The following is a 22,142-nucleotide window of genomic DNA, read 5'->3' on the forward strand; positions in this document are numbered from 1 at the left end:
ATGTATGATGCTACTTTCCAAAGGTTTTTGATGTTGCATGTGAAACTTGATGCTGTTGTGTAATGGTGACACTGAGTGCCGAAGCTATCTGATGTAATTCGATTATGAAATCCTAGTGGTTGTTATACGGATAGGAAATATCTAGTGTGTTTATATAAGAAATGTCAATTTGATTAGTATATGGATTATCAATAATAGGCTAATTACCCTGCTTATTGGGGTTTTCTATTGCAGATGGTTACTTAGACAACACCGTGGGCGATGAACTCAAACAACATGCACGGTTTCTAGAAAGTAGGCGTGTTCGATCAACCAACAATCACATACGGCTTCCGGCAGAGAACTGTTCGCGTTAGGCCACCTTGCGCAAACATTTGCACACACAAAACTGTGTGTGATATATATACGAGCGGAAAATGTTTTTATGGGATTCATCGTGTGGGATGTACATACGAACGGAAAAAATTGGGTTTCGATGCCTCGCCCGATCGCACACGAGCCAGCTTGTGTGCCGGGAGGGCCTATCCCCGACGGTTTCTTGGTTGTGTGGGAAGGACCCCCCTATCGCCCACACTCACTTGGCGACGGTTCCAAATGTCGTCACGGAAAGGGGTTAAAAACCGTTTGTATAGCACGTCGATGTACCAGTTTCTGTTAAGGAATATAGTTTTAATGTACATTTGCCAGATTTCATAATCATAAAATGCGGCAATTGCTAACATGATTCTGACAGACTTAAGCATCGCTATGGATGAGAAAGTCTCATCGTGGTCAACCCCTTGAACTTGTCGAAAACCTTTTGAAACAAGTCGAGCTTTGTAGACACTGATATTACCATCAGCGTCCGTCTTCATCTTGAAGATCCATTTATTCTCAATGGCTTGCCAATCATCGGAAGTCCACCAAAGTCCACACATTGTTATCATATATGGATCATATCTCAGATTTCATGTCCTCAAGCCATTTGTTGGAATCTGGGCTCATCATAGCTTCTTCATAGTTCGTAGGTTCGCCGTTGTCCAACAACATGACTTCCAAGACAGGATTACCATACCACTCTGGTGTGGTACATGTTTTGGTTGACCTACGAGGTTCAGTAGTAACTTGATCATGACCATCATATGCTTCTTCTCTGGTTAGTGTAGGCATCACGGTAACGGTTTTCTTTGATGTGCTACTTTCCAATTCGAGAGAAGGTATCACTACCTCATCAAGTTGTACTTTGGTCCCACTCACTTCTTTTGAGAGAAACTCCTTCTCTAGAAATGACCCATTCTTACTAAAAAACATCTTGCCTTCGGATCTGTGGTAGAAGATATACTCAATAGTTTCTTTAGGGTATCCTATGAAAACGCACTTCCCCGCTTTGGGTTCGAGCTTATCAAGCTGAAGCCTTTAGACATAAGCATCGCATCCCCAAACTTTAAGAAAAGACAGCTAGGTTTCTTGCCAAACCATAGTTCATACAGTGTCGTCTCAGCGAATTTAGACAGTGCCCTATTTAATGTGAATGCGGCCGTCTCTAATGCATAATCCCAAAATGATTGCGACAAATCGATAAGAGACATCATAGAACGCACCATATCTAATGAAGTACAGTCACAATGTTTGGACACAACATTACACTGTGGTGTTCCAGGTGGTGTGAGTTGTGAAACAATTCCATATTGTCTTAAGTGAAGGCCAAATTTGTAGCTCAAATATTCACCTCCACGACCAGATCATAGAAACTTTATTTTCTTGTTACGATGATTCTCCACTTCACTCTGAAATTCTTTGAACTTCTCAAATGTTTCAACCTTGTGTTTCATCAAGTAGATATACCCATACCTACTCAAATCATCTGTGAAGGTTAGAAAATAATGATACCCGCTGCGTGCTTCAACGCTCATTGGACCACATACATTGGTATGTATTATTTTCAATAAGTCATTAGCTCGCTCCATTGTTCCGGAGAATGGAGTTTTAGCCATCTTACCCATGAGGCATGGTCGCAAGTATCAAATGATTCATAATCAAGTGATTCCAAAAGTCCATCCGCTTGGAGTTTCTTCATGTGCTTTACACCAATATGACCTAAACGGCAGTGCAAGTATGTTGCACTATCATTATCAACTTTGCATATTCTGGAACAATATTATGAATATATGTATCACTACGATCGATATCAAACAATAATAGACCATTCACTAAGGATGCATGACCATAAAAGTTGTTACTCATATAAATAGAACAACCATTATTCTCTGACTTCAATGAATAAATGTTTCACAATAAACAAGACCCAGATATAATATTCATGCTCAACGCTGGCACCCAATAACAATTATTGAGGTATAAAACTAATCCTGAAGGTAGATATAGAGGTAGCATGCCGACGGCAATCACATCAACCTTGGAACCATTCCCGACGCGCATCATCACCTCGTCCTTAGCCAATCTTCGTTTATTCCGCAACTCCTGTTTCGAGTTACAAATATGAGCAACCGAACCAGTATCAAATACCCAGGCGCTACTACAAGCACTAGTAAGGAACACATCAATAACATATATATCAAATATACCTTTGTTCACTTTGCCATCCTTCTTATCTGCCAAGTACTTGGGGCAGTTCCGCTTCCAGTGACCATTTCCCTTGCAGTAGAAGCACTCAGTTTCAGGCTTGGGTCCAGCTTTGGGCTTCTTCACGGGAGCGGCAACTTGCTTGTCACTCTTCTTGAAGTTCCCTTTCTTTCCCTTGCCCTTTTTTCTTGAAACTGGTGGTCTTGTTAACCATCAACACTTGATGCTCTTTCTTGATTTCTACCTCCGCCGATTTCATCATCCCTTGCATATTATAGTTCATCGCAAAAAGCTCGGGAATCGTTTTCGTCATCTGTTGCATACTATAGTTCATCACGGAGCCTTTGTAGCTTGGTGGCAGTGACTGAATAACTCTATCAGTAACACACTCAACTGGAAGATCAATTCCCAGCTGAGTCAAGTGGTTGTGGTACCCAGATATTCTGAGTATGTGTTTAGTGACAGAACTATCCTCCTCCATCTTACAGCTAAAGGACTTTTTTGAGACTTCATATCTCTCAACCCGCATTAGCTTGAAATATTAATTTTAGCTCTTGGAACATCTCATATGCTCTGTGGCGTTCAAAACGCTTTTGAAGTCTCAGCTCCAAGTCGTAAAGCATGGAACACTGAACTATCGAGTAGTCATCAGATCGAGCCTACCAGGCGTTCATAACGTGTGCATCAGCTCCTGCAGCAGGTCTGTCACCTAGGGGTGCATCAATGACATAATTCTTCTGTGTAGCAATGAGGATAATCCTAAAGTTACGGACCCAGTCCATGTAGTTGCTACCATCATCTTTCAACTTAGCTTTCTCTAGGAACACATTAAAATTCAAGGGAACGGTAGCACTGATGGGTAACGTAGTAATTTCAAAAAAAAATCCTACGCACACGCAAGATCATGGTGATGCATAGCAACAAGAGGGGAGAGTGTTGTCCACGTGCCCTCATAGACCGAAAGCGTAAGCGTTAGCACAACGTGGTTGATGTAGTCGTACGTCTTCACAATCCAACCGATCCAAGTACCGAACGTACGACACCTCCGAGTTCAGCACGCGTTCAACTCGATGACGTCCCACGAACTCCAATCCAACAGAGCTTTACGGGAGAGTTCATCAGCACGACGGTGTGATGACGGTGTTGATGATGCTACCGACGCAGGGCTTCGCCTAAGCACCGCTACGATATTACCAAGGTGGAATATGGTGGAAGGGGGCACCGCACACGGCTAAGAGATCAATGATCAATTGTTGTGTCTAGAGGTGCCCCTCTGACCCCGTATATAAAGGAGCAAGGGGGAGGCCGGCCGGCCCTGTAGGGCGCGCCAGGAGGAGGAGTCCTCCTCCTAGTGGGAGTAGGACTCCCCCTTTCCTAGTCCTACTAGGAAGGGGAAGGAAGGAGAGGGGGAGGAGAAGGAAAGAGGGGGCACAGCCCCTCCCCTAGTCCAATTCGGACTAGGCCCATGGGGGGCGCGCGGCCAGCCCTCGTGGCTTCTCCTCTTTTCCCCCTAAAGCCCACTAAGGCCCATATGTACTCACGTATTCCCGTAACTCCATCGGTACTCTGAAAAATACCCGAATCACTCGGAACCTTTCCGATGTCCGAATATAGTCATCCAATATATCGATCTTTATGTCTCGACCATTTCAAGACTCCTATTCATGTCCCCGATCTCATCCGGGACTCCGAACTACCTTCGGTACATCAAAACACATAAACTCATAATATAAATCGTCACCGAACATTAAGCGTGCGGACCCTACGGGTTTGAGAACTATGTAGACATGACCGAGACACGTCTCCGGTCAATAACCAATAGCGGAACATGGATGCTCATATTGGCTCCCACATATTCTACGAAGATCTTTATCGGTCAAACCGCATAACAACATACGTTGTTCCCTTTGTCATCGGTATGTTACTTGCCCGAGCTTCGATCGTCGGTATCTCAATACCTAGTTCAATCTCGTTATCGGCAAGTCTCTTTACTCATTTCGTAATGGAGCATCCCGCAACTAACTCATTAGTCACATTGCTTGCAAGGCTTATAGTGATGTGCATTACTGAGAGGGGCCAGAGATACCTCTCCAACAATCGGAGTGACAAATCCTAATCTCGAAATACGCCAACTCAACAAGTACCTTCAGAGACACCTGTAGAGAACCTTTATAATCACGCAATTACGTTGTGACGTTTGGTAGCACACAAAGTGTTCCTCCGGTAAACGGGAGTTGCATAATCTCATAGTCATAGGAACATGTATAAGTCATGAAGAAAGCAATAGCAACATACTAAACGATCAAGTGCTAAGCTAACAGAATTGGTCAAGTCAATCACATCATTCTCTAATGATGCGATCCCGTTAATCAACTGACAAGTCATGTCTATGGCTATGAAACTTAACCATCTTTGATTCAACGAGGTAGTCAAGTAGAGGCATACTAGTGACACTCGGTTTGTCTATGTATTCACACATGTATTATGTTTCCGGTTAATACAATTCTAGCATGAATAATAAACATTTATCATGAAATAAGGAAATAAATAATAACTTTATTATTGCCTCTAGGGCATATTTCCTTCAGTCTCCCACTTGCACTAGAGTCAATAATCTAGTTTACATCGCCATATGATTTAACACCAATATTCACATCTGTATGTGATTAATAACCATAGTTCACATCGTCATGTGATCAACACCCAAAGGGTTTACTAGAGTCAATAATCTAGTTCACATCGCTATGTGATTAACACCCAAATAGTACTAAGGTATGATCATGTTTTGCTCGTGAGAGAAGTTTAGTCAACGGGTCTGTCACATTCAGAGCCGTATGTATTTTGCAAATATTCTATGTCTAGAATGATCTGCATAGAGCTACTCTAACTAATTGCTCCCACTTTCAATATGTATCCAGATTGAGACTTAGAGTCACCTGGATCGGTGTAAAAGCTTGCACCAATGTAACTCTTTACGACGGGCTCTTTTATCACCTCCATAATCGAGAAATATTTCCTTAGTCCTTGATATTCTTGACCACTGTCCAGTGATCTACTCTTAGATCAAAATTGTACTCCCTTCCCAAACTCAGAGCAAGGTATACAATAGGTATGGTACACAGCATAATATACTTTATAGAACCTATGACTGAGGCATAGGGAATGACTTTTCATTCTATTTCTATTTTCTGCCATAGTCAGGTTTTGAGTCTTACTCAACTTCACACCTTGCAACACAGGCAAGAACTCCTTCTTTGACTGTTCCATTTTGAATTACTTCAAAATCTTATCAAGTTATGTACTCATTGAAAAATCTTATCAAGCGTCTTGATCTATCTCTATAGATCTTGATGCTCAATGTGTAAGCAGCTTCACCAAGGTCTTTCATTGAAAAACTTTTATTCAAGTATCCTTTTATGCTATCCAGAAATTCTATATCATTTCCAATCAAAAATATGTCGTCCACATATAATATCAGAAATGCTACAGTGCTCCCACTCACTTTCTTGTAAGTACGGGCTTCTCCAAAAGTCTGTATAAAACCATATGCTTTGATCACACTATCAAAACGTTTATTCCAACTCCGAGAGGCTTGCACCAGTCCATAAATGGATCGTTGGAGCTTGCACACTTTGTTAGCACCTTTCGGATTGACAAAACCTTCTGGTTGCATCATATACAACTCTTCTTCCAGAAATCCATTCAGGAATGCAGTTTTGACATCCATTTGCCAAATTTCATAATCATAAAATGCGGCAATTGCTAACATGATTCGGACAGACTTAAGCATCGCTACGGTGAGAAGGTCTCATCATAGTCAAACCCTTGAACTTGTCGAAAACCTTTCACAACAAGTTGAGCTTTGTAGATAGTAACACTACTATCAGTGTCCGTCTTCCTCTTGAAGATCCATTTATTCTCAATGGCTTGCTGATCATTGGGCAAGTCAACCAAAGTCCATACTTTGTTCTCATACATGGATCCCATCTTAGATTTCATGGCCTTAAACCATTTTGCGGAATCTGGGCTCATCATCATTTCCTCATAGTTTGTAGGTTCATTATGGTCAAGCAACATGACCTCCAAAACAGGATTACCATACCACTCTGGTGCGGACCATACTCTGGTTGACCTACAAGGTTCGGTAGTAACTTGATCTGAAGTTTCATGATCATCATCATTAATCTTCCTCACTAATTGTTGTAGGCATCACTGGAACTGATTTCAGTGATGAACTATTTTCCAATTCGGGAGAAGGTACTATTACCTCATCAAGTTCTACTTTTCTCCCACTCACTTCTTTCGAGAGAAACTCCTTCTCTAGAAAGGATCCATTCTTAGCAACGAATATTTTGCCTTCGGATCTGTGATTAGAAGGTGTACCCAACAGTATCCTTTGGGTATCCTATGAAGGTGCATTTCTCCGATTTGGGTTCGACCTTATCAGGTTGAAACTTTTCACATAAGCATCACAACTTCAAACTTTAAGAAACGACAGCTTAGGTTTATTGCTAAACCATAGTTCATATGGTGTCATCTCAACGGATTTAGATAGTGCCCTATTTAACGTGAATGCAGTTGTCTCTAATGCATAACCCCAAAACGATAGTGGTAAACCAATAAGAGACATCATAGATCGCACCATATCCAATAAAGTGCAGTTACGATGTTCGAACACACCATAACGATGTGGTGTTCCAGGTGGCGTGAGATGTGAAACTATTCCACATTGTTTTATATCAAGGCCAAACTCGTAACTCAAATATTCTCCTCCACGATCAGATCGTAGAAACTTTATTTTCTTGTTACGATGATTCTCCACTTCACTCTGAAATTCTTTGAACTTTTCAAATGTTTCAGACTTGTGTTTCATTAAGTAGATATACCCATATCTGCTCAAATCATCTGTGAAGGTCAGAAAATAACGATACTCGCCACGAGCATCAAAACTCATTGGATCGCATACATCGGTATGTATTATTTCCAATAAGTCAGTAGCTCGTTCCATTGTTCTGGAGAACGGAGTTTTAGTCATCTTGCCCATAAGTCACGGTTCACAAGCATCAAATGATTCATAACCAAGTGATTCCAAAAGTCCATCTTTATGGAGTTTCTTCATGCGCTTTACACCGATATGACCCAAACTTCAGTGCCACAAATAAGTTGCACTATCATTATCAACTTTGCATCTTTTGGCATCAATATTATGAATTTGTGTATCACTACGATCGAGATCCAACAAACTATTTTCATTGGGTGTATGACCATTGAAGGTTTTATTCATGTAAACAGAACAACAATTATTCTCTGACTTTAAATGAATAACCATATTACAATAAACATGATCAAATCATATTCATGCTCAACGCAAACGCCAAATAACATTTATTTAGGTTTAACACTAATCCCGAAAGTATAGGGAGTGTGTGATGATGATCATATCAATCTTGGAACCACTTCCAACACACATCGTCACTTCACCCTCAACTAGTCTCTGTTTATTCTGTAACTCCTGTTTCGAGTTACTAATCTTTAGCAACCGAACAAGTATCAAATACCCAGGGGCTACTATAAACACTAGTAAGGTACACATCAATAACCTGTATATCAAATATACCCTTGTTCACTTTGACATCCTTCTTATCCACCAAATATTCAGGGCATTTCCGCTTCCGGTGACCATTTCCTTTGCAGTAGAAGCACTCAGTTTCAGGCTTTGGTCCAGCTTTGGGCTTCTTCGCGGGAGTGACAACTTGCTTGCCATTTTACATGAAGTTCCCTTTCTTTCCCTTTCCCTTTTTTTGAAACTAGTGGTCTTATCAATCATCAACACTTGATGCTCTTTCTTGATTTCTACCTTCGTCGATTTCAACATCACGAAGAGCTCGGGAATCGTTTTCGTCATCCCTTGCATACTATAGTTCATCACGAAGTTCCAGTAACTTGGTGATGGTGACTAGAGAACTCTGTCAATCACTATCTTATCTGGAAGATTAACTTCCACTTGATTCAAGCGATTGTAGTACCCAGACAATCTGAGCACATGCTCACTAGTTGAGCAATTCTCCATCTTTTAGCTATAGAACTCATTGCACACTTCATATCTCTCAACTAGGGTATTTGCTTGAAATATTAACTTCAACTCCTGGAACATCTCATATGGTCCATGACGTTCAAAACATCTTTGAAGTCCCGATTCTATGTCGTTAAGCATGGTGCACTAAACTATCAAGTAGTCATCATATTGAGCTAGTCAAACATTCATAACGTCTGCATCTGCTCCTGCAATAGGTCTGTCACCTAGCGATGCATCAATGACATAATTCTTCTATGCAGCAATGAGGATAAACCTCAGATCATGGACCCAGACCGCATCATTGCTACTATCATTTTTCAACTTAGTTTTCTCTAGGAACACATATAAAACATAGGGAAGCAACAACGTGAGCTGTTGATCTACAACATTATTTGCAAAATACTATCAGGACTAAGTTCATGATAAATTAAAGTTCAATTAATCATATTACTTAAGAACTCCCACTTAGATAGACATCCCTCTAATCATCTAAGTGATCACGTGATCCAAATCAACTAAACCATGTCCGATCATCACGTGAGATGGAGTAGTTTTCAATGGTGAACATCACTATGTTGATCATATCTATTATATGATTCACGCTCGACCTTTCGGTCTCCAGTGTTCCGAGGCCATATCTGCATATGCTAGGCTCGTCAAGTTTAACCCGAGTATTTCTGGGTGTGTAAAAATGTCTTACACCCGTTGTATTTGAACGTAGAGCTTATCACACCCGATCATCACATGGTGTCTCAGCACGAAGAACTTTCGCAATGGTGTATACTTAGGGAGAACACTTATACCTTGAAATTTAGTGAGAGATCATCTTATAATGCTACCGTCAATCAAAGCGAAATAAGATGCTTAAAGGATAAACATCACATGCAATCAATATAAGTGATTTGATATGGCCATCATCATCTTGTGCTTGTGATCTCCATCTCCGAAGCACCGTCATGATCACCATCGTCACCGGCGCGACACCTTGATCTCCATCGTAGCATTGTTGTCGTCTCGCCAACTATTTCTTCTACGACTATAGCTACCACTTAGTGATAAAGTAAAGCAATTACAGGGCGATTGCATTGCATACAATAAAGCGACAACCATATGGCTCCTGCCAGTTGCCGATAACTCTGTTACAAAACATGGTCATCTCATACAATAAAATTTAGCATCATGTCTTGACCATATCACATCACAACATGCCCTACAAAAAAAGTTAGACACCCTCTACTTTGTTGTTGCGAGTTTTACGTGGCTGCTACGGGCTGAGCAAGAATCGTTCTTACCTACGCATCAAAACCACAACGATATTTCGTCAAGTTAGTGTTGTTTTAACCTTCTCAAGGACCGGGCGTAGCCACACTCGATTCAACTAAAGTTGGATAAACTAACACCAGCCAGCCACCTATGTGCAAAGCATGTCGGTAGAACCAGTCTCGCGTAAGCGTACGCGTAATGTCGGTCCGGGCCGCTTCATCCAACAATACCGCCAAACCAAAGTATGACATGCTGGTAAGCAGTATGACTTGTATTGCCCACAACTCACTTGTGTTCTACTCGTGCATATAACATCTACGCATAAAATCAGGCTCGGATGCCACTGATGGGTAACGTAGTAATTTCAAAAAAATTCCTACGCACACGCAAGATCATGGTGATACATAGCAATGAGAGGGGAGAGTGTTGTCCACGTACCCTCGTAGACCGAAAGCGAAAGCGTTAGCACAACGCGGTTGATGTAGTCGTACGTCTTCATGATCTGACCAATCCAAGTACCGAACGTATTGCACCTCCGAGTTCAGCACACGTTCAGCTTGATGACGTCCCACAAACTCCGATCCGGCAGAGCTTTGTGGGAGAGTTCCGTCAGCACGATGGTGTGATGACGGTGTTGATGATGCTACCGACGCAGGGCTTCGCCTAAGCACCGCTACGATATTAACGAGGTGGAATATGGTGGAGGGGGGCACCACATACGGCTAAGAGATCAATGATCAAATTGTTGTGTCTAGAGGTGCCCCTCTGCCCCCATATATAAAGGAGCAAGGGGGAGGCCGGCCGGCCCTGTAGGGCGCGCCAGGAGGAGGAGTCCTCCTCCTAGTGGGAGTAGGACTCCACCTTTCCTAGTCCTACTAGGAAGGGGAAGGAAGGAGAGGGGGAGGAGAAGGAAAGAGGGGGCACAGCCCCTCCCCTAGTCCAATTCGGACTAGGCCCATGGGGGGCGCGCGGCCAGCCCTCGTGGCTTCTCCTCTTTTTCCCCTAAAGTCCACTAAGGCCCATATGTACTCCCGTATTCCCGTAACTCCAGCGGTACTCCGAAAAATACCCGAATCACTCGGAACCTTTTTGATGTCCGAATATAGTCATCCAATATATCGATATTTACGTCTCGACCATTTCGAGACTCCTCATCATGTCCCCGATCTCATCCGGGACTCCGAACTACCTTTGGTACATCAAAACACATAAACTCATAATATAAATCGTCACCGAACATTAAGCATGCGGACCCTACGGGTTCGAGAACTATGTAGACATTACCGAGACATGTCTCCAGTCAATAACCAATAGCGGAACCTGGATGCTCATATTGGCTCCCACATATTCTATGAAGATCTTTATCGGTCAAACCGCATAACAACATACGTTGTTCCCTTTGTCACCGGTATGTTACTTGCCGGAGATTCGATCGTCGGTATCTCAATACCTAGGTCAATCTCGTTACCGGTAGTCTCTTTACTCGTTCCGTAATGCAGCATCCCACAACTAACTCATTAGTCACATTGCTTGCAAGGCTTATGGTGATGTGCATTACCGAGAGGGCCCAGAGATACCTCTCCGACAATCGGAGTGACAAATTCTAATCTAGAAATACGCCAACTCAACAAGTACCTTCGGAGACACATGTAGAGCACCTTTATAATCACCCAGTTATGTTGTGACGTTTGGTAGCACACAAAGTGTTCCTCCGGTAAACGGGAGTTACATAATCTCATAGTCATAGGAACATGTATAAGTCATGAAGAAAGTAATAGCAACATACTAAACGATCAAGTGCTAAGCTAACGGAATGGGTCAAGTCAATCACATCATTCTCTAATGATGTGATCCCGTTAATCAAATGACAACTCATGTCTATGGCTAGGAAACTTAACCATCTTTGATTCAACGAGCTAGTCAAGTAGAGGCATAATAGTGACACTATGTTTGTCTATGTATTCACACATGTATTATGTTTCCGGTTAATACAATTCTAGCATGAATAATAAACATTTATCATGAAATAAGGAAATAAATAATAACTTTATTATTGCCTCTAGGGCATATTTCCTTCAAGCACGGGCCCTTGATCTACAACATAGATTTTCAAAGACTATTATGACTAAGTTCGTGATAAATTTTTTAGTTCAAATAATCAAATTACTAATAAACTCCCACTTAAATCAATATCCCTCAAGTTTTCTATGTGATACATGATCCAAATCAACTAACCCATTTCCGATCACCACGTGAGATGGGGTAGTCTTAAATGGTGAACATCTACATGTTGATAATATCTACTATATGACTCATGTTCAACCTTTCGGTCTCCAGTGTTCCGAGACCATGTATGTACATGCTAGGCTCGTCAAGTTTAACCCAAGTATTCTACATGTGCAAAACTAGCTTACACCCATTGTATGTGAACTCAGAGTCTATCACACACGATCATCATGAGGTGCTTCGAAATGACGAACTTTAGCAACATAGCATACTCGGGGAGAACACTTTTATCTTGAAATTAAGTGAAGGGATCATCTTATAATGATGTCATCGTTCTAAGCAAAATAAGATGCATAAAGGATAAACATCACATGCAATCAAAATATGTGACATGATATGGCCATCATCATCTTGTGCTTTTGATCTCCATCTCCAAAGCAACGGCATGATCTCCATCATCACCAGTGCGACACCTTGATCTCCATCGTTGCATCGGGGTCATCTTGCCAACTATTGCTTCTACAACTATTGCTAATGCATAGCGATAAAGTAAAACAATTACATGGTGCTTTAGTGATTCACACGCAGGTCACACAATAAATTAAAGACAACCCTAAGGCTCCTGCCAATTGTCGTACTCATCGACATGCAAGTCATGAACTTATTACAAAAGATGACCATCTCATATATCAACATATATCATATCACATCTTGACCATATCACATCACAACATACCCTGCAAAAACAAGTTAGATGTCCTCTACTTTGTTGTTGCAAGTTTTACATGGCTGCTATGGGCAACTAGCAAGAGTCGTTCTTAACTACGCGAAACCACAACGGTGAGTATCAAGTTACTATTTAACATTCTGCAAGGACCGTCGTAGTCAATTTAGATTCAACTAAAGTGGGAGAAACAGACAACCGCCAGCCACCTTTATGCAAAATAAGTTGCATGTTAGTCGGTGGAATCGGTCTCATGTACGTGGACATGTAAGGTTGGTCCGAGCCGCTTCAACCCACAATACCGCCGATCAAAATAAGGCATTGATGGTAAGCAATATGAACATCACCACGCACAACTCCTTTGTGTTCTACTCGTGCACATCATCTACGCATAGACCTGGCTCATGATGCCACTATTGGAGAACATTGCAGGGAAAACAAAAAAAATTCTACACACACGCAAGATCTATCCATGGAGATGCATAACTACGAGAGGGGTAGAGCACATACATACCATTGTAGATTGCTATGCGGAAACGTTTATCAAAGCGGTTGATGTAGTCGTACACCTTCACGATCCGTTCGGATCAAGCACTGAACGTACGGCACCTCCGCGTTCAGCACACGTTCAGCTCGATGACGTCCTCGCCTTATCGATCCAGCAAGAGGGGCAAAGTAGTAAATGAGTTCCGGCAGCATGACGGCGCGGTGGCGGTGGTAGTGAAACTACTTCCGCAGGGCTTCGCCAAGCACAACGGATTTAGAGCGGAGGAGGAACTAGAAGGTTAACCTAGCTCTAATTAGTCAACTAGGACCAATTAGAACTTGAAGAACTAGAGGAGGCTCCAAACTTGTGTTCTAGGGGCTAGCCCTGCTCCTCTATTTATATGTTGAGCCTGGGGGTCTTAACTTGGGGATAGGGCCTCCCAAAAGTCGGTTTGGAACGCAAGAAAGAGTCCTCAGATTCCAGCACCAGACGCCACGGTCCTCGGCGTCTGGCCCAGGGCCAGACGCTAGGGTCCCTGACGTCTGGTACCTGACCTGCGCAAAACTTCTTCTTGCACCGACCTAAAGCCCCGTGGGCCTTACCCCTTGGCCCAACTAATCTTCCAGTGATCCAATAATTATTCGGTGTATTCTGGAACTCTTACGGAGACCGAATACTATCATCCTATATATGAATCTTTACCTCTGGACCAGTCTGGAGCTCCTCGTCATGTCTGTGATCTCATCCGGGACTCCGAACAATATTCGGTCACCAACATACATAACTCATATAATACTATATCGTCAACGAATGTTAAGCGTGCGGACCCTACGGGTTCGAGAATGATGTAGACATGACCGAGACGCCCTTCGGACAATAATCAATAGCGGGACTTGGATGCCCATATTGGTTACATATTCTATAAGATCTTTATCGGTCGAACCTTTATGACAACATACATAGCTCCCTTTGTCCGTCGGTATGTTATTTGCCCGAGATTTGATCGTCGGTATCTCCATACTGTTCAATCTCGTTACCGGGCGCCCTCGCGGCGGCGGACGGCGGCAGGCCGTTGTCGCATTCTCCGGCGCCCCGTACGGCGCATCAGTCAGGCGACGCACCCGCATCGTGGTGGACATCGGCGGCTTGTCCCCGACGGATCCATTATCGGTCTGACATCCACCGACACCCAACGGGTTCCGTGCTCCGACGAGGAAGAGTAGGGCATGGGAGACGGTGGCGCATTGAGTCCCGTGAGCCGGTTCGTGTCCTATGCCCTACTCTACCTTGCCGGCGACATGGCAAACATTCTGAGAGCGCAGCCGGCCGCCGGACATGGCCACGGTTACGGACGAGCTCCGATTAAAGATCGCTACGTTGCATGTAATAATATGGATTTGAACTAATTTGAGGTATCTGATGTGAAATGCATTTTTTTGAGGCGTGACTGGTCACTATCCGCGGACGCGCCGGTGTTCGAGGGGTCGGATTTGCCATGTCCGGTTGTAGATGCTCTAACGATTTTCTTTGCCGAGGATAACTAGTACTAACAATTTTGCGATGTGATATACTAACAATTGGTACTCCCTCTGTTCCAAAATAGACGACTCAACTTTGTATTAATATACAAAGTTGAGTCATCTATTTTGGAACGGAGGAAGTATTTGTGAGTCGACGTCTCACACTTCGTTACTCCATATGCCATATAGGCCAGTATGTCCTTCGAGAAGGAGTTTGAATCCCTCTTCATTTTTTCAGGAAAAATTCCCACCTGATTTCGGCGCTGAAAAGTACTTCCTCTGTTCGGAATTACTTGTCACAAAAATGGATATATCTACAACTAAAATACATCTAGATACATTCACGAGTAATTCCGAACGGAGGGAGTAGATGCCATACATTCTCTTTATTTTTCCCGCAAACAAATTTTTTAAATTTTTACCACTGGCTAACGGGCCGCAGCAAGCATATGGATTACCGTGCAGTAAACGGATAGGACAGCGTACGGTCACGCTTAATGTACAGCTTCAAATCTGGTTTACTCTTTCTCCGATGAGATTGCCCAGTTTAGTGGCCATTTTTAAACAGGTCTGCAGGATCGGTCAGTATAATAGATGAAGGTCAGGTCGTGGATTACGCGTGTGCCCGAGAAATGCATTACATTTACCAATATGGAAGACCTGCCCATCGAACCGTTTTTATACTCTTGATCAGCTAGAATGTCATTGCATTTTCCAAGACAATAGAAATATAGACCTAATTATATTTTAAAACTAGTGTGCGTCATTGACGCACACCGCATCACATATACTCCCTCCGTTCCAAAATAGATGACTCAACTTTATACTAATTTTAGTACAAAGTTGGGTCATCTATTTTAAAACGGAGGGAGTATATGACTCGATTTGCTAAGGGCATTTCCCACGTCCACCCTCAAACCTCCCACAACCGTCCGGACCGCATTGTCCGGACCACGAAGCAATCCAGTGCGGTCTTGTGTCGGTCCGCGGCACGGTTCGGAAGCGATTTCTTCCGCAAACCAGAGACAAACGTGGGAGCTTTGCGGGAGTCTAAACCGATTCCACACCCGCTTCTGACCGTCCTGCCTCAAAAAAAACCTCACCCGCCCCTCCTGCGCTTTCTTCCGATGCACGCGTCGTTTACCATGCCGCATTCATGTCGGCCCAAAGCACGCAGAAGCCGTCATTGATGCCGCGATGTGACCGAAGGGAGGGAGGGCGGCGCTGATCGACGCGACCTCTTGGCAGCTGCCACTTCAATGCAGACGTGGGTTCTTGAGGAACCAACTTCAGCCGATGCGCCGCATTGAAACAGTTGATCGGCCCTTCGCATGGACTGCCCGCGGCTATATAAGCCGCGCTCCGGCGCCGTCCACATCACATCCTCCGCCTCCTCCTCCCCTCTCCCCACCCATCTCCCTCCACATCTCCGTCGATAGGCAATTCCTGGGCGACGACGCAGGCAGGCGGGATCTGGCAGATCGTAGCGACGCCGCCATCGAACTCCAGAGTCGTCATCCTCATCGTCGAGCAGCTCCTCGACGAAGGCGGAGATCGTCATCTCCTCGGACGACGAGGAGGACCAGCAGCCGCCGCAGCAGCAGTCCGCGCTGGCAATGCCGGGCCAGGTCTATGCTGCCATCGACACGGAGTTCGAGGAGCTGATGGAGCTGATTCTCTGTCGCTCCGTCATCCAGAACAATGGCCCGGCCCCGCCACGAGGGACGCTCCTCCCCGTGAAGCCGGAGCCGGTATCCCCTCCAAGCTCTCCGCCACGTGAAGGAGGAGCGGCTCTCACCGCGGCCCCGACGCGTCAAGGAGGAGAGGCTCTCATCGCCGCCCCGGAGTGTCATTACTGCCCAAGGCGTGTGGTCGCATTATCCACTACCTCGGCAGCCGCAGGGCGGGTAGCAGCTGTTCGTTGTCCCCGGAGCGCCATGACGGCGCATGAGTATGCCGATCAGGAGCAGTGCCGGCAGGATAGGCGCAACGCCGCGCGCTGGTCCAAGTTCGCGGAGTCAGACGTCCCGCCGCCACACATCGCGGCGGACCCGGACCTGGCGTATGCCTGGGCCCTGGACCGCTCTGTGACGACATCGGGGACAGCCAAGCGCTATCTCCGTTGCCTCGACGGGGAGGTGGCCAGGTATAGTGAGGAATGGTCCCTCGTCGAGATCGACCCCGCCAACGGTGCCTCCTCCAACGGTCGCCGCCCTCTCCCCCAGCCCACGTCCTCCGTGGCCGCGGCCACACTGCGCATGGCGCAGGAGGAAGCGGAAAGGATCATCCGCGAGCGCCAGGTGGCCATCGTGAAGCCCTGTTGCGACGCCACCATCTTTTGCTGCCCGAAGCCCGGCGATGACAACTCCGACGCTGGATCGGGCGCCGATGACAGAAGAGCCGTCGGCCAGCCCGGCATGGCCTACAAGATCACTGTTAAGTACATGATAGTTTAGGGTTTTATTTTAGGTTTTATTTTACCGGACGAAATATCGTCCGGTTTTATGTACAAATTATCCTAGTTTCAATGAAATCCATCGTGTTTATATCAAAATTCGTCCGGCTTGATCGAATTTCGTCCGGTCGGTTAGAGTTGTTGCCAAAATGTATGCGGCTATGGTTGCATGGTGGTCACCCGCATCCGTGTCCGCGGACTGGGCCCCCCTGTCCGCGGAAGGATGCGAGAGAAAATTTCCGGGTTATCGTTGGAGATGCTCTAATAATCTTCTAGATCTAGATAGCTAGATCATGCTGCTATATTTCTTAACATGTGTGCTCCCATGTCATGTTAATTATTTACAATTTACCATCAAAATTATGTGACATCAACGAGTCATGCATGTGCTCACAATCACCTTTTTGCATTCATCTATCCGTGCAAACCATGCCATCTTATCAATTCATGCATGTCTTGTACCGTTGTTTGGCTCCTTCGAGCTCCACCATGTATCGAGGATCTTCCGCCTCTTGATTGTAATCTTACTGTTATGGAATAAAACTTCTATTTTCCCTCGAAAAAAAGCATGTCTTTTTTTTGCAAGTCATGCATGTACTCGTTTATACTTTTGCATTTATCTATAATTCAAACCATGTCATCTCATCAAGTCAACTATGTTTTGTTTTCTCAGAGAAGTTTCTCTATCTATGCATAATTTTATCACATACTTTTTAGGTTTTATTTTTTTTATGTAAAACAAGAACACTTTTGCATTTGTTGCATTAGTTCAAGTTACTTTTAAACACCTATTTGTGCATTTATTCTAACATGGTTCTCAAGGCAACACGTGAAGCATCATCTAGTATTTACAAAGTCACTTCGATCCATGGGTACATTGTCTATTTATTGAAACAATGACTTGTGTTAGAAGACAAACATAACGTTAATAATGAAACAATGACTTGTGTTAGAAGACACACATAACATTTCTCAGAGAAGTAGTAGAAATGTGCATGGTTGCTACTAAATTTTGTGAAAGTGGAGATTGAGTTCAAACAAGCTAATATGTGGAGTAATAAAGATGAAGAAAGTACTAACTATCAGTCTCTCCGACGTACTGTATTTTTCCATTTTAGTATTTGCGGGGTGTTCTCACCTAGCCTTAGTTCAATTACAACACCGACAAATATATTTTTCTTGTGTCGCAACGGTTTGATATCAAATGGGTGCTTTACATTTCAGTGATCTAGATGTTTTAAATCAGATAGGTTATATAGCTAATTAACTCCCTCGCATGTCAAAATATAATATTCTTGGCAGCTCAAGTGATCCGACTGAAAGAGTGAAAAATACGCATAGTGACTAGTGGTGTTTTAAGTGCATTAGGGCGCATACAATATTTCTATCTTAGCAGTGCAATGTAATTAAGATGAGAGAGAGAAGAAAGAGATTTGACTTATCTTAGCTCTGAGATGACCTCTACTCCCTTTGTAAACTAATATAAAATGTTTAGGTCACTAAAATTGTGATCTAAAACGTCTTATATTAGTTTACAGAGGAGGTAACTTTTAGAGAAAAATAAGACATATTTCAACATCACATGATATGCCTTTTCTTAATCACATTTTTTCTTCTAGTTTTAGTTTAACCGTCCTGAATTTCAGGAGCATGCATCATATATATATTTTTTTTCTTTTGCGGAAAAGCACACATCACAGATTGCTAGGGTAACATTAAGGGATAATTCATGACATACTTATTTGTCTTTCTCTAGATGACATGGGATAAATAAATGATAATCATCGTATCAAAGCCACTATATATGTCTGTCCTTATAGGCATCCATGCACCTGGAAACCCTAGCTGGCAGAGGCGGTCAGCGTGGATTTAATTTACATGCTCTGGGAGCATACATGATGCTAAAAAATTAAGTGCCTCCTCAGTGACAGCATGCAAATGATTAGAGGCTAATCACTTTCACATGCCCTGGTACTGCTGGACTGGATATGCGTGAGTGGTGTCTGGTTGGCAACCATCTGGGCAAAAAGAAAAGAAAAGAGCAGCACATGGAGACACGCAATCTTTGCACAGGCGATGTCTCTCTGTCCGATCGCTGACGATGGGCCCGACTGGATATGATCTGGCGCTGATCTGGCCGGCAACAATATCAGCTGGTTGTGTACTAGTGTATGTTTGTCCATCTGATGTATATCTATCTGAAATACCGAAATGTGCATGGATATTCTGATGCGACACCTGGAACCACGTGTATGTACACCCTGTCAGAAGCCATTTCTAGAACCATAAAAAAAAGCCATTTCTGGAACCGTCGTGATGCTGGAGCAACTGCCAACGAAGAAGACATCACTTGCCTAACAAGAGCGAAAGTAAATCATTATTTGATTTAAAGGATTTGTGAAGGAATTTTGGAGCATTCTAACCCTTAGAGTGGATGGATGCTACGTTTTCCCTACGCACAATCAATCAAATATCCTAAAACTTCTGAAGTATATTAAAGATGACATGTCAATCTATTTCTATGTTTTTTCTACTCACGTGTTTTGGAAATCCTGCGAATCATAGAGGCCCTAAAAAGGAAGCAGGCATACAAAGATCCAAATGCAAGGCAGGCAAGCAAAAAGCCGGAGACACTACCAAGTCTGGCAACAAACAAAACTCTTGTCATCATGAGCTGTGCTGGATACGATGCCACCAGCGCTCATGCGCAGCTAATATTCCTTGGATGGAGCCGACATTTCTCTTCTCCGCTGCTTTTTCAGTTCTGGCCATCGCTTGTTGTTGTTTCTTCAGATTTTTCTTTTTGAGGGGGTGTTGTTTCTTCAGATTGCTGCAGTTCTCGCACCCCCTTCATGCGCGGGCTTAGCCTGCGACGGTGGCTTGGTAAAAATGCTTGTACTAGACAAAAAAAAACTCACAATCGCCCACCGTGGGGCTCGAACCTACGACCACAAGGTTAAGAGCCTTGCGCTCTACCAACTGAGCTAGACGGGCAAGGATGGTAAACGTGAAAAGTAGAGCGTACTTCAGCGTGTGCGCTAAGAGCAGTAAATTCTTTTGGGGGAGTGAATTACTAGCTTGTTAATCTTGAACTGAGATACAATCCTTATCTAAAAGGTCTTTGATGTACTCTGTCGCGTGAGCCCAAGTTATATGACCCAAAAATCTAGACATTGTGTTTAATCATCCAGAACTTTATTTTGATCCCCACCGATGTGAGCTTTACGGAAGGAAGGGAAAATCGCAAAAAGGAAGGAAAAAAACTTGTAGTTCACATTATTTGTGATTATGGACCTGTATGGTTGTCCTGCCTGGATTTTGAGGATAAGAACATGAAAATATGTCTCGGAGGCCACTAACTTATCAAATACATTGTACTGCGAGATTGGTAGTTTCCTAACCGCGAATATGTGGTATGATACGATGGCCATACACCGCACGTACATATAGGACATGCACACATGTTGAAATCAGTAATCGAATGCAGTATGGACATGAGTCTCGTTTGGCTACATGACACATGGACCAACGATACAATACGACGATATGTCGTTAATCAAACAGAACTTCGTTTCGATCCCTAACGAAGTGAACCCTATGGAAGGAAGGATAAATTATAAAAGAAAAGGAATATCTTACAATGTTTGTGATTCTGAATCATTGTGGTGGCCCTGCTCCTATTTTGAGGAGAAGACTGTGTCAATATGTCTCGAAGATCATTGACTCATCTTCTTCAACATCTTTGCTATTTTCTAGGATACAAGGAAAGTACTCCCTCCGTTTCATTTTCTAAACCCATCTCTATCTTTTGGTCAATTTTACATTGAATGTCCACTATGTTAATTACCTTGTTTTCTTAACAGCATATCTCTCACTAATTTTAAGATGGTTCTAGGAAAAAAATTGTGAATCACTTTATCATTATATATTGTTACTTGCTACGATGGACAAGCGGGATTGCAACTATTGTGAATTAAACATGACTGAGGACGTTGACTCTATTCTCCTACTTTCTTATGTTATCGGTCATGTCTCCCATCTAATATATTGGTTTGTAATTACTCTGCTATTAGATATTGTTACTTGCTACGATGGACACATGTGGCTACAACTATTGTGAATTAAATGTGACACAACAACTTGACTCCCTTACAGGAGAACATATGCAGTGCTCGCATAGCTCTACCATGGCTCCAAACCACGGTAGTACAATATTAACATCTTCAAAAATTTAAATTTATTGGAGTTCATTGGGACAATGTGTGATGAGGGCATACCACCACGGTTACAAACCCCTGGCGCTACACGTGTTCAAGTCTTAGAAAAATAAGGACCGATCACTAGAGCTCACACTCACCAATTAACCAGGTACTTTCGTTTTTCAGGGTTATTTTCATTGTTCATGATCAGATGATGTTGCTTAAAATAGATATGTTTGTATTGCTCAATAGTAAATGACCTCTGATATTGTGCTCTCGGTGTACTGCCTATCGGCCACAGTCCTCATCCGCGAGTCCGGGGTCTCCTTCAAAATCACAGCGGTTTACGGCCCTACTGCTTCTGCTTGCAAAGACGCCTTCTTCGCGGAGCTCCTGGCTCAAAAACCTCCTCCAGGGACCAAATGGCTCGCTCTGGGTGACTTCAACCAAATACAACGCGCGCGCGACAAGAATAAGCGGAACATCAACCATGGTCGTATCAACCGGTTCCGTAACACCCTCCACGCATGCGAGCTCAGCGAGATACACCTGCAAAATCGCCGTTTCACTTGGAGCAACGAGCGAGACAACCCCACCCTTTGCAAGCTCGATTCTTTTTTCTGCAATGAG

The 22,142-nt window shown here is 43.5% G+C and overlaps 1 non-coding gene across 1 annotated transcript; it reads right to left on the reverse strand.

The window, feature by feature from the left end:
* Nucleotides 1-20,234: 20,234 nt before the first annotated feature.
* On the reverse strand, nucleotides 20,235-20,307 carry TRNAK-CUU. Its single transcript has one exon. It is a non-coding gene; the product is annotated as a tRNA-Lys (tRNA).
* Between the last annotated feature and the right edge of the window lie 1,835 nt (nucleotides 20,308-22,142).

The sequence above is a fragment of the Triticum dicoccoides genome, chromosome 5B (genome assembly GCF_002162155.2).
Source record: "Triticum dicoccoides isolate Atlit2015 ecotype Zavitan chromosome 5B, WEW_v2.0, whole genome shotgun sequence".
Lineage (NCBI taxonomy): Eukaryota > Viridiplantae > Streptophyta > Magnoliopsida > Poales > Poaceae > Triticum > Triticum dicoccoides.